This window comes from Carassius gibelio, chromosome A6 (assembly GCF_023724105.1).
Source record: "Carassius gibelio isolate Cgi1373 ecotype wild population from Czech Republic chromosome A6, carGib1.2-hapl.c, whole genome shotgun sequence".
In the NCBI taxonomy this organism is placed as follows: Eukaryota; Metazoa; Chordata; class Actinopteri; order Cypriniformes; family Cyprinidae; genus Carassius; species Carassius gibelio.
The window spans coordinates 1,997,919-2,014,025 of NC_068376.1; the positions used below are offsets into that span (position 1 = coordinate 1,997,919).

The following is a 16,107-nucleotide window of genomic DNA, read 5'->3' on the forward strand; positions in this document are numbered from 1 at the left end:
ATTAGCTGACCAGTTTAAAGCTGCAGTAAGTAACTTTTGTAAAAATATATATTTTTACATATTTGTTAAACCTGTCATTATGTCCTGACAGTAGAATATGAGACAGATAATCTGTAAAAAAATCAAGCTCCTCTGGCTCCTCCCAGTGTCCTATTGCCATTTGCAGAAACTCCATCGCTCCCGGTAAGAAATAACCAATCAGAGCTGCGGTCCGTAACTTTGTTTGTGTTCAAAATGTAGAAAAATTTATATAATAAGTGAGTACACCATGAATCCATTTTCCAAACCGTGTTTTTGGCTTGTCCTGAATCACTAGGGTGCACCTATAATAAGTGTTTATATTCGGACTATTTTAGATTGCTTCGGGGGTACCGCGGCGGAGTAACCCAGTACCTTTGTGATTCTTCATAGACATAAACAGAGAGAAGTAGTTCCGGCTACGATGTTCTTCCGCAAGACGCAAGCAGTTCTGTTTATTAACCGCTAGAGCGTCAAAAGTTACCAACCGCAGCTTTAATCAGCAAGAACCCTCTACTTTACTAATTTAACCACAAAGTCAACCAGGCCAGCACTAAATACCCATAACTAACACCAGTATTAATAATACTAGTATTACTTAACCCTAAACCAGAATGAACCAGCTCATGATTAGCACTAGCCAGCCTTTACCAGCCACCAAGCACTACAATCCCATTACCTGAATATCTTAACTAGTGAAAACCCTCTGCTTTACTGATTTAAGGCCTCGCTATACTTCAAACAAAGTTAGTTTTCGTTCTTTGTTTGGGGACAAAAAGAAGTTTGAAAAGGCTGAGCGAGGTATACTGTTTCCGAACATTAGATTAATGTAAACATGACATAAGGAAAACATAATGAAAACTTGTCTCAGATGTCTCAGATCTGCTTCGCTTTTTGCATAACAAATGTAAATCCCAAAGAAGAGGAACACTACTAAAACAATAGTTGTACAATATGTTAGCATTCAGCGTCGATTTAGTCTGGTGTTAATTAGTCTTGGCTCCGCCCCTCACGGGTGTGTACCCTCTCGAGGGGTTCACTATGAACATGTCACGTCTGAACAGATGCCAGTACCATAAGTCATGCTAGAAGAGCACTGGATGAAGAAACACAAAACAGATTTAGCCAACATGATCTCACCGTGAAATACATGACTCATGCTGTAATCATCTCAATTCAGCACTCATTTTTAGACACTTTATTCGTTCCCACTCGCCATTTCTCTCACTGATTTGACTTAATTCTTCACAATCATTCTTTATAAACAAGCAGCGTGCTGGATATGTGCCATATTCTTCTCTGCAGGCACTGAATGTGGGTGTTTGTGCAAGAAAGCCGGATTGAAATAGACGGGGAAATGAGGTAAAACTTTTGGAAAGCTAACTAAAAGTCAATTATAAATAAAAAGATTATTTCTGTCAAATGTAAAGCCTGGGTGTTTGAGCACGCAGTATTTCAAGGACAAGAGTACAGAGGTCTTTTGCTATGTATTTTGGGTTATTTGAACTCATCTTATGTGCGCCTCACAGTGCTGTCGGTTCATTTCTGAGCTCCTGTGGTCAACCTGATGGCTGCAATCACAAGATGTCCACAAGACAGCACAGTATCAGGAGACCAGTTGATTTAGTCCATCTTCTTTTTGAGGAACTCATGATGAGGAAACATATGCAAAGTGAAAAAAGAGATCTTTCACTCAAACTCAAACTTGTGTTGTGTTTTTAAATGGAGAAAAGTTTCCTGCAGATGTGTCTCCTGAAAAAACACCTCGATAATCATGCATGTCACAACCAGAAGTGCCAAGGAGATCGATAAAAAGTCAGAGAGCTCTACATGCATTAAAATTTTGCATCATGCTATTTAAGAAATCATTCTCTAATTAGCATTTTTTTTGGTCTTATTTTCTTGTAAAAATGTCTAAACATCCATAAAATAAGAACATTTTACTTGCAAAATCCATTGCATAAAACTGAATTAGGAAACTGCAGGGGATTGAGCTATAATTTAATAATGAATGAAATTATAGAAATGATAAAAAAAAATTGTTTTTATAAAATACATCATATACTTTATATTAATGCTTGATATATTTTATACATTTACCTGACCATAAACCAACATCATATAACTGTGAAAAAGCTAATTTGTTGTCAAATTATTTAAATATTAAAAGGGTTACTCCACCCCAAAATGAAATTTTGTCATTACTCACTTACCCCCCATGTTGTTCCAAACTCGTAAAAGCTTTGTTTGCCTTCGGAAAACAATTTAAGACATTTTGGATGAAAACAGGGAGGCTTGTGACTGTCCCATAGAATGCCAAGTTACAGTTACACAGTCACAATTTAGTTTCTTACTAAATTTGTTAAATCCAACAAAAACATAGTTAAAAAAACTAAAGACTAAAATACAGATTTTGCAGTGCATTCATTTTATAGCTCTGTAATCATACTCTATGCCAATGACTGTCTCATATGCACCTATTTTTATTTCCCCTAAGGAGAAACATCACAAATAAAGTTAATACGTAAATAAAGCACAACTGTGAACTCCCTTAAGTCTCCTGAGCTGTGAAAGAACAACCGCGGAGAAATAAAATCCTCCTCCGGAGAACAAGCAAAACAAAGACAGGAGGAGAGAGCGGATTCCTCAAGCCTCAGGTGGGATTCAGTCAGGATTGAGGAAAGAGAAAGAGATATTCACACAGTAACTACAGCCTACCATTCTTCAGAGACAACAGAGATAAGAGAAAATAACATGAATGAAGATTCCTGCACTGGAGGAAAAGAAGTGAGTGATCTCTTCACAAAAGCATTAATAAAGCAAATTAAATCCAAACAGAAAGAAAGAGAAATAGCCAGAGCGAGGGCCAGGAAAAAATAGCATAATTAATTTAAAAAGAGCCATTTAATCTACAACTATTACAATTGAATCTCGGCTGTAGCTATTAAATCCCATTTGCACTTCCAGATATTACAAATTTTGAAAAATAAATAATTAATAATGTATAATGTTTTTTTTTTTTTTTTTTTATTAATCTTTTGGGGAATTTATCATCCCATACAAACTTACATTCAATCAACAGATTAATCTCTAATCAAAATAGTCAAAATCGTAATATTGATTTCTCAGTTTTAATTTATTCTAATCTAGTAGCATTCCACCTATCCAATAAATTGCAATAAGTTTTGTGTTTTGTTACTTTTAATATAAAACAAAGTCTCAGCTTTTTTTATGAAATTTACATTTTGATTGATATGTCATGGAACGTTATATTTACCTCAGAAAAGCCATTCAGTGTCCATAAACATTATAGATAATTAGATCAATGAATTCTAAAGAGGAACATTTTATGCATTATATTTTTACTTAAATTGTACTTCGATATGTGCTTCAACTGTACTTAATGTATGTTTGAATAAACCCATCATGAAAACAAGTTATGACAGCCACTGTTTAAATGTTTACATTTAAAAAAAACTAATTGGAGTAAAAATATTATTATTAAGTTATTTTCTAATAAATTGCATTGTGCAGTTTAATTGTTTGTATCCAAATATTGTTTAAAGGGTTCCCTAGTTTACAGCATAAATTGAGAGAGATTTTTTTTTTCCCTTGAGGAAAACTGACATGAATTACTGCGTAAATTGAGAAATGAATTAAATCAATCATTAGCCGTAGCAATCCTCAATGTTCCTGCATAACTTACAGCAACTGAGAGACAAAGTGAAATGTCAGTCCTGAAGCCAGATGGCTGATTGGAGAGAAAAGCACAAGGCGCAGTTTGACCTGTCAGACACAAACACGACAGCAATTACCAGCACGCACAGATCACATCCCACATCTCAGGAGGAAGTCAACCGCCCCTTCAAGGGTCCGTCCAAACACAGGAGACTAATAGCTCTGCTGTTCTGACATTTTCTTAACCTTTCAAGCCACCAGCAAGAGCGCCATTCATCTTCCTTTACAATGCTCCAAAAACAGACAAAACAGTGGGACGCCCCAGCAGAAAGAGTGATGTTAAACCAATTTCAGTAGGACTGAGACAAATGCAGACTAGGAAGGTGAACGTGCCGTGAAGAGAAAGCACAAGAAGTGTTCAGATAATACACATTGAGAGCAATTAGCATTACGCTAATAATAGGGACCTTCCCCTCCTGGGACAGAGTGAGGTTAAGTGCCTCAATCAAGAGCACTGTGATGATCGGAGAACTCAGAAACACTACAGTGCATGGGTCACACGACCTGGGATTGAACTTACAACTTTTGGGACCGGCTATTTGGACAACATGAATGCAGCACTGTTTTTCCTCCCTTGTAAAAACAGATGCAGAGTTTTCCTTCCCTTGCTCATGAAAACACTCACACTGTTCCTATACACATAGGAAAACTTATGTCACATTTGGAAGGGGAAAAATGGCCCCATCCATGACTTTTTGACAGGTCACTGCCTGGGAATATGATTAAATTATTATTTAAAATAACAGTTCACCCAGAGTGAACATTCTGTCATCATTTACTCACCCTCATGTCGTCCGAGGTCCATATGACTTTGAGTTAATGCTAAAGGAGATGCTCTGAAGAACATCCATGCAATGAAAGCACACCATGATCTGTCAAGCCCCACAAAGGACAAAAAACACCATAGAAGTACTGAAGCACTAAAGTAGTTTATATGACTTGAGAACGATATTTCACGTCTTATGAAACAGACTTGTATATAAAACAGACAGAACTGTAAATTTTATGTGGAAAAAATATGCAAGAATTGATGTCAAAATGCAATGATTCTCACATGTCTGGAAAGCATCTCCTGCTGTCTGGGTTATTATTGGGTTAACTAAAATTAAGACCATACAAAAAAACTCTATATGAAATATAATTAACATTGACTGAAATTTCTCAATTTTATTTCAATATTATGAGGACAGAATGTATATTTCCACACTGTAAGAAAAACTTTGTTACAATCACCTTGACTTATTTTACCTTTCTAAAAACATCATAACTCATCTGTGTGGTTTCCTCACTTTAAGGCGAGACACTGCAGGTGAATAGGGAAAAAAAAAAAACTAATAGTTATCACCTTACTTACCCAGTTGATTGATTACCTTGATTATTGCAAAGATCTTTTGTATTATAAGTTTTCAAAAATGTTATGTTTAAATATGCAAATGAGGCATTATTTTATGAAATATGTGCTAATTTGCATAAATTTGTAGTGCAAAAATCTGAACACTAGATGAAGTCAGTTTCAAATTTTTTGTTTAATTTTTTTGACATATTAGAGTCAAATGATTTTACAGAGGGAATTCTGGTTATCTTTTTTTGTCACTCCATAATTCAGAAAATACTTTGAACAGCCAGAAAACAATATATTTTCACAATTTTGGTGGGAATAAAATGTTGTATATAATCCAGGAAAATATATATGAACAAATCCCTCTGTAAAAACCTTCAGAATATACAGGAATAAAAATGTCAAGTTTGGTGTGTGTAAGTGCTACTGAAGTGGAGATTTATGGCTCAGTGTTGAAGAAAAAACTCATTTTGAGAAAACGGCCTTTAAAAATATGTTTTGTAATTGAAATCTATTGACACAAACAGATAAAGTGCTATAATAGAAACACTTAACAGTGTCTTTTAGATGTTTTCCTTCCACTAATTTGAAAAAGCACTTTATGAAAAACCAAAAAGCCCAAAATCTCAAAATTGACAGGTGCTTGAAAAAACAGTGTTTTTGCCTGCAGTGTCTCACCTTAAAATCATCACACACACTACGATGTCAAACAACTTGTGAATTAACTTGGGAGTACTGGCATTGAAAGTGTGAAACTTGACCGCAGAGTTGTACGTTTCACTGCAATTCACACTTTGACAGCAGTCGATGAAATCTGTTAGGAATGCATTAAACACATTTCAACTTAAACATATATCTCTGCAATACTCGGAACAAAACACGCTAATATAATCCCAGAGTGTTTGCGCTGGATGACAGAAGCTTCTCTGAATGCTTGTTAGCATATTTCTAGGTGGCTGCTAGTGTTTATAATTTTGATAATTCGTTTAAAATAATATGATAAAAAAAAATACCAATGTGCATTACCTAGCAGCATGACAGACTGTGTTTGTGTGGTTAAAATAACTGGGAATGAATGATACCAGAAGCCTCACACATTCAAGTTAAAAATGGCCACACCGCTCTTCAAATAGGGTGAATAATGTTAATACAACCATAATTGCAACATGTTTATAGTTATCTACATAGTTATTGTTCTTGGAATAGATCATTTATCAGATGGTTTCAAGTGTCCATCCTTTCGGGATCAGTTAAGCACTTAAAGCTAAATGTTAAGTTTATTTGGGGGTTTGTACTCGGCCATTAATAATGACCCATAATGCTCTAAAATATATTAATATAATAAAATATATTATAAATAGAAAAAAATATATAAAATGTTTTTTTATATTCTATATCAGTTCAAGTAGCCAAAATAAAATTTTAAAATTTAAAGTGTAAGTAAGTTTGAAGCAGCTTTAAAAACAAATGTGAGAGTCTTAAGTGTCTGTGGTTTATTTGAAGTAATAACCAACACTCTATGGGTCAAAATTATCGATTTTTCTTTTATGCCAAAAATCATTAGGATATTAAATAAAATTCATGTTCCATGAAGATATGTTGTTCTTTTCCTACCATAAATACATCAAAACATAATTTTTAAATAGTAATATGCATTGCTAAAAACTTTATTTGGACAAATTCAAAGGTGATTTTCTCAGTATTTAGCTTTTTTTACACTGTCAGATTCCAGATTTTCAAAATCGGCCAAATATTATCCTATTCTAACAAATAAAATTTAAATGGAATGCTTATTAAAATTGACACTTAAGACTGGTTTTGTGGTCCAGGGTCACAAATGTTCTCTGCTGCACTAATCAAAGGAAAGAAAGGGAGTTATGGTGCCTTATAAAAAGACTTTCCTCTTAAAAAAAGACCTGCTTGTTTGACTAACCCAGTCTGGAGGTGCACAGACCCCTCAGAGGTGAGAGACCCCCGTTAAAACACAACACACCCCGCCGTGGTCAGAAGCATCAATGACTCTCTTGTGCCTGACAGAGCACATCACTGTGCGGCCTGGCCTTAGGAGCAGCAATATTTGCTTTAATATTTAAAACATTTAGCTTGACCCATTTCACACAAGCTTGGCAGTGTTGTCCTCCATCCCCTCGGGTCTGTGCTCGAATACAATCAGCTTCCACAAACGGCTCCTAAAGCAGCTCCTCCAGCCCAGTTCATCCATTCACAGACCCAGTGTGAGGCAGCTGACATGAAAAACCAGCAGTTCCTCATCACAGGTGTGATCCCCCCCCCCAACAGTCTGTCTTTTCTGCACTTCCTGACCACAAGCATCTCGGGCTGAAGTGAAGAACAGTGGCGCTAGTATTGGATGATGTGTTTTCGGTCTAACCTGAGGTTTAGCGCTCCACCAGTGGTTTAGATTACTGTAAAAGGGTGCAGAGTTTAAGCTGAGGTTTCTGGTTGGAAGGAAGACGGGCAGGTGACGAGGAAACGAAAGTGAGAGAGGGCAGATTAGACACTATGTATTCATCCTACATTACTATTTTCCATATTTTAGAATGATAAAGTCATCAAAACCTGTCTGAGTAGGAGTTTATTAAAACAAAAAACTTAAATAATAACTTCATCAAAACCAAACATTCATTAACACATTGTTACTTTAACACATTAACACAACTACTATAAAATTAACCCTGTAAAGCCTGGCATAGTAACAGCTGCTCTATGTGAAATCACGCACCTGATGGAATTTACCGCTGATTAGAGAACTGGCTTTACTGACGAGATGCGCATTAATGATCAGCCAATCGTGATCGAAGCACCCCTACATATATTTGCATTTTATTTTAGAAACTACAGAGCTATATGCATGAATGTTTGTATGTATTTATGTGTGTGAGTATATTAGGGGTTGCACAAACTAATCGACTAGTCGACTTCAGTGCTCTATGTCACTTTAAGCTTGACGTTGACTAGTTGCTGGTCCTATAGAGGGCGCAACAGGATAAGAAATCTTTGCAGGATTTCCACATTTATGCTCCGTTTCCAAACCGTTAAAATGACAAAAGCTCCACAAGACATGTTTGATTATATTCCTGGATGCTCGAAATTGAACGGTAGAATGCACTTTGTAAACAGCTTATTGTACAGGTAAGTTAATCGCTGTTCTCATCTAATGCGCTGCTGCACTGTAACACACACACACAGGCTACAGACAGAAGCTCGTACGTCATGCACAGATCGCTCGAGCACAGAATCATTCAGCACGGAAATGTACTGCCAACACTGTTCTGTGATTTCTCAATAAAATAGCTTAGAAACTGAAAAGTTCAAGCATATATTTGTTGATAACTAAATCCCACAGCTTCACTACTGCTAGAGAGATGCTGCCATGTAGAATTACTTCACATTAATGCATTCATATAAATGTAAACTTGCGCTACTTTATCTAGATCTCATTTAGAACTAACATAAATCTGTGAGAAATAAAACAACTCAAAGGCAAAAGAACTGGTAAAAATGAGCTGTTATAGGAGCATTAGCCATGTACGCAGCACTGTACCACAGCTGTGCACAGGGAGTTTTTCACAGCTCCAGACTTATTTGTTAATTAATGACGTCATCAGCGACTTTGACTTGACTTTCATCACATAAAAGTCAACGAACAAAAAAATCAGAAGTCATTCATATATATTGAATTCATGATGATTGAGATTAAGCACAAAAAAAAGTTGCTTCAGTCCAGTATTGTTCATCTTGAAATATTACTGACTATATAAAAGTTATTCTTTAATCCTTTCCACATTTTAAGAGCTCGCCAGTTAATAAAAAAGTCTGGCATTTTTAATCAAATCTTCCCAAATGCATTTCATCTTGTTCTTGCCAGACACTGTCACTTGTTTTAAGCATAAACCTCTCTAAATGGTGGAATTACTGCAATTATTTCCATTGTAATCAAAAAAAAAAAAAGCCATGTCTTGGAGAAGCAGGGTCTAATTTGGCTCGATTTTCACTGACTTGATTAACCTGACCTCAAAGCAGAAGCGAACTTGACCTTTAGTAGCTTCCCTTAAACCCAATCATGCACTAACTTCTTAACATTAACAGTAAAAAAGACCCGCTTATGTTACACACACACACACACACACACACACACACAACTGTTCAGTTCAGAGATAATTCTATTAAAACTCACTCCAATTCATCCACTAAAAAAAAAAAAAAAGAAAAAATTAATTCATTCATTCTTATAAATTTTATTTGCGTAAACAAATTTCTATGATGTCACAATTTATATTTGTCTACAAAACTGATTTTAAGTATTAAAGCATATGTTTTTAAATCAAGATCATGATAAACACAAATTCAGTCAGGTCTGTCCAAATGTATGTGTGCAACAGATAATTGCGCATCTTGCTGAACAATTTAATGAATAACACGTTCTGATTGCCCTGATCACATCTTTTATTCTATTTTAAGTCCATGCATCTCTACATTGTTCCAAATGAACATTTACCAGTGCATTAATGCTTATTTTTCCATATGCTACAGGCATATTAATTACCTTTATAAGCTTTAAATGTACGGTAAAACAACACTGAATACATTATCACATCAACAGCAAAAACTCTATTGCCTATTTATTTTAGTAAAATGACTTATTGTCCTTAAAGCAAGACAAATTCACTACAATTTTCAAATGCATTAAAACGTCTCTTAAGAGTAAGTATCTTAATTACTTAAAAAAAAAAATTTAATGCTTCTTGAGTGATATTTCAGCTATTCTCCATACAATAAAAAGGAAATGTTATCAGGACTATGTCATGATCCAACCATGGCACAAAAAAAAGCCAAGACAGTATTATAAAAGACTCCATTCTCGTCTCCAGAAGCCTTTCTATAGCTCTGTATGAGAAAAGACAGAAAAAGATGTAGCTGTTTCGGAGTAGAAATTATACTTATATAGTGCTTTTTCATCATATCTGGAGCATATAGCCCCAAAGGTGCGTTCCTGTGTGGAAAATATCCCCAACGCAGTGTTTCCCTGTGCTTCTGATTAAACCGCTTCCCCAGACATGCTCTTTGGGAACCCTGAGGAAAGCTTTCAGACACTTGAGTCTCTATCAGATATGTTTCATTAATGCCTGGAGAACTGTTCATTTATCAGATGTATGACTGTGGGACACATGAAAGATGCTGAAACTTCATGAGATGAGCACAGCACTACAGGCCCAGGTATCTTCAACATGACACATTTAGTCAAAATTAAAACATGAAGATATATGTTACACCATTTCTGGATGCATGTGGCACGGTTTTAATAAAAACTAGACACTCTTGTTATAAATAATCATATTCTACATTATCTACACTGCATGCTTTCGACGTGATGATTTCCCCCATCAGCATTTCTATTTTTGAAGTCTATTCTTCCCCCATTAATCTGAAATAAAACAATTTTAGTTCCACATTTGACATCCAACACATTATCATCACCAACCAAACGTATTTCAAAGAAGATTTTTTTCATCAAGGATGCAATAAATTGATTAAATGTGACAGTAAAGACATGCATAATGTTATAAAATATTTATATTTCTATTCTATCCATCAGACAATTTTGAAACAAAAATGTATCACAGTTTCCACAAAAGTTTTCAACTTTGATAAACAGAAATCTTTCTTGAGCAGAAAATCATCATATCAGAATGATTTCTGAAGATCATGTGACACTGAAGACTGGAGGAATGATGATGAAAATTCAGCTTTAATCACAGCAATAAATTACTTTTTAAAATATATTACAATAGAAAACAGTTCTTAAACTATTATTATAATTTTTACATGTATAGCAGATCAAATAAATGGAGCAGAAGACACTTCTTTAAAAATTCTCCAGACTCCAAATTTTGAACAGTAGTGTAAAATGTTCACATAAATACATAAGAGCAAACATGCACTTCAAGGAAAGACTTGGGCTAATGGACCAGGGGCTGCTGAATGATGATTTAAATCAAGACTGAGTTCGAATGGCTCTCTGAAAGAACCTTGAGGTCACAAACACTTTTCCACCGTGTCCTTGTCCAGATCTGCAAGGTTTGCATTTCTCAGATTGCATGCGGTCTCCACTCCAGTGACTTACCGATGCTAGACACGAGAGAAACAGAGCGAGGGCTGACAGAATGGGGCTGAAGGGTCATGTCCAGGAGACTAATTGAGCTGGCAGAGGGAAGTCTTTAGTTTGGGATCACATTTCACTGGTGACCTGTCAGAATCACTGAGACTCTACAGTAAAGCGGCTATAGAGTCACCTTCTGACAGCACCGAATCTTTCCGAGTAAACTTTTACATTTAATGGTTCTAGACCAAAACTTAGTTGCATGACTTGTTCTGTTAAAAGAACAGATCAACCAAAAAATTATACTTGCTGAAAATGCATTCATGAAATGTACATTGCATCATTTGCTCACCTCTGCAGTGAATGGGTGCCGTCAGAATGAGAGTCCAAACAGCTGATAAAAACATCACAGTAATCCACATGAGTTTAAAATAACTCTTTTAAAAATATTTTAAACAACACTTCAAACTGTTACTAATCCTTTATCCAGTATTCTCCAGTGATAAAAAGTCATCTGGTCTGAATCAGGAGAGAAATATGTACATATCAAGCACCATTTACAAATTACAAGACAGAGCAAAACAGTTCTAAACAAACATATGAGTGGGTTTTGATTTGAGAGACAAAAGGAGATGCACTATTTCACTGTTATGGATTATGGATTCATATTCTGGCCAAAAAGGGACGGTGTTCCATTAAAACAGCTTCATGATGTATTTGCTTCTTACAAACACACAGCTTTTCACTTCACAAGACGTTAACTGATGGACTGGAGTGCTGTGGATTATTGTGATGTTTTTATCAGCTGATTGGACTCTCATTCTGACGGCACCCATTCACTGCAAAGCATCCATTGGTGAGCAAGTGATGCAATGTAAATTTCTACAAATCTGTTCTGACGAACAAACAAACTCATCTACAACTTGGATCAGTAAACCTAAGGCAAGAAAAGTTTCATTTTTAATTTATTAAACTTCATTGCATACATTTAATAAATTTAGTTAATAGTTGTTTACCTATTTCTAAAGATATTTGTTGTCATCGTTCAACTGCATGACTATTGGGTCAGTTCTGTTAATTTACCCCAACATGAAATATTAATGAGTTTGTTCTTGCTGTAGAAATAATTAATGTAACAGACTTTTAAAATGCATCTCTAAATGTTTAATAATAACTGCTGAAACGGTGCTTGTGGCCGTTGGGGAATATGGTAACTGGGGTATTTCTTCATCCAGTAACCCCTGTACTAACCCAGATTACAGCCGATTAGTCCTGATTAGCATATGCAAAGCATCATCAGTAACCAAGTTTGACATACACTTGAAGAGACCATGTGTTTTGTTCATCTGAATATTACTTATTCAGAAATGTAAAAAATTGAAATCACAATTGTTGTTTCTCTTGAACAGCAATGAGATTAAATGAGAGAAAGAAAAAACAGTTTTCCTGGTCTACTGTTTCTCCAAATCTGAGAAAACGGCCCCAGTAATAATCACGTGTCTCCATTAGCGTTTCAGAAGAGATCTCAACAATGTCTCAACTACGCTAAATTCAAAAGTCTGTGATCAAAAGTCGTCTCATTATGACAATATAAATCAGAAATCTATTAAATCACATTGATTGCTCTATACTTCTACTGCATGTGAACCTTTATCTCATTTGTGTCTTTAATGCTAAATGAGTGCTAAAAATTGACTTTTTAGCCAATACAGGCCTATATATTTCAAATTTACAGTTTTGCACTTTTGGGAACGTATTGACTGGGAATATAATAATTGCACAATAAAATAAACAAACAAAAAAAATAGAAAATGTCTGTCCAGTTACAAATTCCTGTGTTAACAATAAAAAAAAAAAGGAAAGAAAAATGTGCTCCGAGTCATTTCTGTAAGGATTCTAATGAAATGCATATTAACAAATAACTTCAGGAGGAGCTGAAGAGAGCCAGCGGAGAAATCACATGCAGAGGAAATTATGACAAGGTCAGAGATCATGCTGTTATTAATCAAAATATGAGGGTGGTCTGTCCAGATGTATGAGAAAATACAGTTTCATCTAAGTGCTGAACCTCTGCATCAACTTAACTCTTGACTACAACTGTCTGTTCATGTCTAGACATACTGATGAGACAGTTTCTATACAGTTTCAGGGTGCAGAATCAGATCACACCATCCACTGCATGGAGAATCAGCAAAAACACAAATCCAGATCAAACCACCTAAACACTTCAAATATGAATTCTGATGTATAATTTATATGCAAGACACAAAGTCATTTAACAAACAAAACAAAGGCAGACTTTTTGTAAATCATAACAGGTAATATTAATCATCTAGTGCGAAGCCAAGTATTATAATAACTGTAGACTCTGTATCGCCCTCTACTGGCCTGCGCTCACATTACTATCTGCACCACAACAATTACATTTCCAATCAATCAGTGTCATTAACTGTAAAGTGAATAAACACAGACATGGAAAATGGCGAAAAAAAATTCTAAACCAGGCAAAAATATTACACAAAATGCAAAATAATCAATTGAAACAACTTTAGCAAACTCACTTACGACAGTAATCCACCTCAACAAGCAGTTCTGCTTGTAAACATGGCATTTTTTTGCACGCTTGATGTTGGGAAACCCACAGGACTGATCTTACCTCTGCAGTCAGGTGGATCCAGCGGTGATTTCAGGGTATGAGGTGTTCAGAAGACTCTGCTGTGCTGCTGAGCTTTGAAAGCAAAGCATCTGTGCTCTCCCTCAGAGTCAGTCAGCTCCGCCTACTACTGCTGCTCATGAATATTAATTAGGTCGTGCTTGTCATTTGTCGGTAACGCTCCTATCAAGAAGATTTGCTTATGAATATTAATAAAGGTATGCTGATGTCGCTTCGTTGCTGTATGGATGCGGTTTGGATAATTACAAACAAAACTACTACATTTGCCTCTGGGACATGAAATAATGGCACTAATCATACACGGATCTTTACAAACAACAACCACTCACTGATAAATGCTTCTGATAAATGACTCCTTTATTTATTAACTAATATTTATCTTGACTTGACTTTTAATTTATAATCTATTTTTCATAATTGTATAAAATGTCTTCATCTCAAGACACTGTTGTCCCAAAGTTCAAGAAACTCTCCTATATAATTGTATAATTAAATTGTTATATAAATAATGCCCACTAACAGGCAATATTAATGGAAAAAAATAAAAATAAATTAATTAATAAAAAAAATCCATTCGGTTTTTAAAAAATAAACATATTTTTACAAAGAATGAGCTGGTTCACAGGCTGAGAGATCATGTGAGGTAGGAATTGGGGTTCAAACACTATTACAGGGAATTTGCCAACTGGAAAGCCATCAAGGCCCTTTTTACCGTCTAATCAGATGTTTTTAAAGGATTACTTGAACAAAAAAAATCTGTGTTATGTTCTCAAAGGCAGTAAGTGCTGCTGAGGGATGTGAACAGATATGTTCATTGTTCTCATGTTATGCATGCTCTCTCTCTCAGACCTGCCAATAAACATAGATATGTCATCCCTAAGAAAAATGAAACATTTGAATTTGCACACAAGACTGTAAGATACTGCAACATGATACTGCAGATTTACTCTCCTGAGATGTAAAAAATGGAAATCAGAAATCAGCAACCGTCCATCACAATAAGTACAGACACTTATGTCAGTGTGAAATGAGAAATATTGAGCTGTCAGTCACATTATATGCTGCCACCGGTGTATTGAAGCTCACCATTCATTTCTAAAATCTTTGAACGATGAAGTTTACAGAAATGCCTGGAAATCACATGTTGGTATGAAAATAAACTCACTAGTTAACTCAAGAGTCCTAAGCACCCTCTGAGCCTTCAGTATTAACAACAGATCTCTATAAGAACAGTCAATCAATGGACCTTGACAGCCAGAGCTTGTCTTTACATTATTTTAACTAATTAATCACAGATCAAAAGCTGCTTTGAAGCTCATCTTTGATATCTGATTGATTATCTCTGTTGGTAAAACTCAGCTGTGTGTCAGCATGTGAATGTGTCTGTGTGTGTGTGTTTATTATTGCATGATTGTGATGTTTTTATCAGCTGTTTGGACTCTCATTCTGAAGGCACCCATTCACTGCAGAGGATCCACTGGTGAGCAAGTGATCAAATTATAAATTTCTCCAAAACAAGCTCATATAAATTAGCGGGGCAGCTGCCAGGAAAATAATATAACAAAGCAAAAAGGAAAAATTTTAATTATGTTAATTTTCTTTTTTGTTCTTTTGGATTTAGAGATGAAATTGCACTTTCATAGTTATCTTCTCTATTATTTCTTCCTCAGTTCAACATATTATGTTACATTTAATAAAAGTTTTCATCCAGTAACCTGATTATGGAATATAAAAAGAATATAAAAAGTATTGAGCACATGTTTATTGTTGGACAACTTCAGTATTTAATGCCATGCATTTATACTATACTTTATTATGCCACAGGTTTAGATGTCAAGAGATAGAGAAGATAACTACGGAGGTGCGTCAATCAAAAGAACACAGCACAATACCAAATCCTCAACTCATATTTAATGATTTCTAGGTAGTTTTTTCTTTTACCATGCAAAGTTTCGTTTTCAGATTATTCTTTTTTTGTATCATGCAACTTCTGTCTATTGGACAGCTTCTAAATAACCATGAAGTTTGATTGGGGAGTATTTTCTATCCTAACCGCGCATTACTGATTATATTGTTAGTTATTTTATTAGCTTTTTGCAAGACCTGTGACCCATTTCTTGTATTGTAACCCACCAGTTGAGAATCACTGATTTAGTCAAAGAAGCTTTCACACATATAGGCACAGATATTCTGCAATAATTGAGAAATTCTGATGGATGA

The 16,107-nt window shown here is 35.2% G+C and overlaps 1 protein-coding gene across 1 annotated transcript in view; it reads right to left on the reverse strand.

Moving 5' to 3' along the window:
- LOC128015229 (semaphorin-5B) overlaps window positions 1-13,970 on the reverse strand; it is a 61,136-nt gene extending 47,166 nt beyond the window's left edge. Inside the window, exon 1 of the mRNA XM_052598899.1 lies at window positions 13,870-13,970. The gene's annotated coding sequence lies outside the window, so the exon portion shown is untranslated. The remainder of the gene's footprint in view (window positions 1-13,869) is intronic.
- Window positions 13,971-16,107: the final 2,137 nt, after the last annotated feature.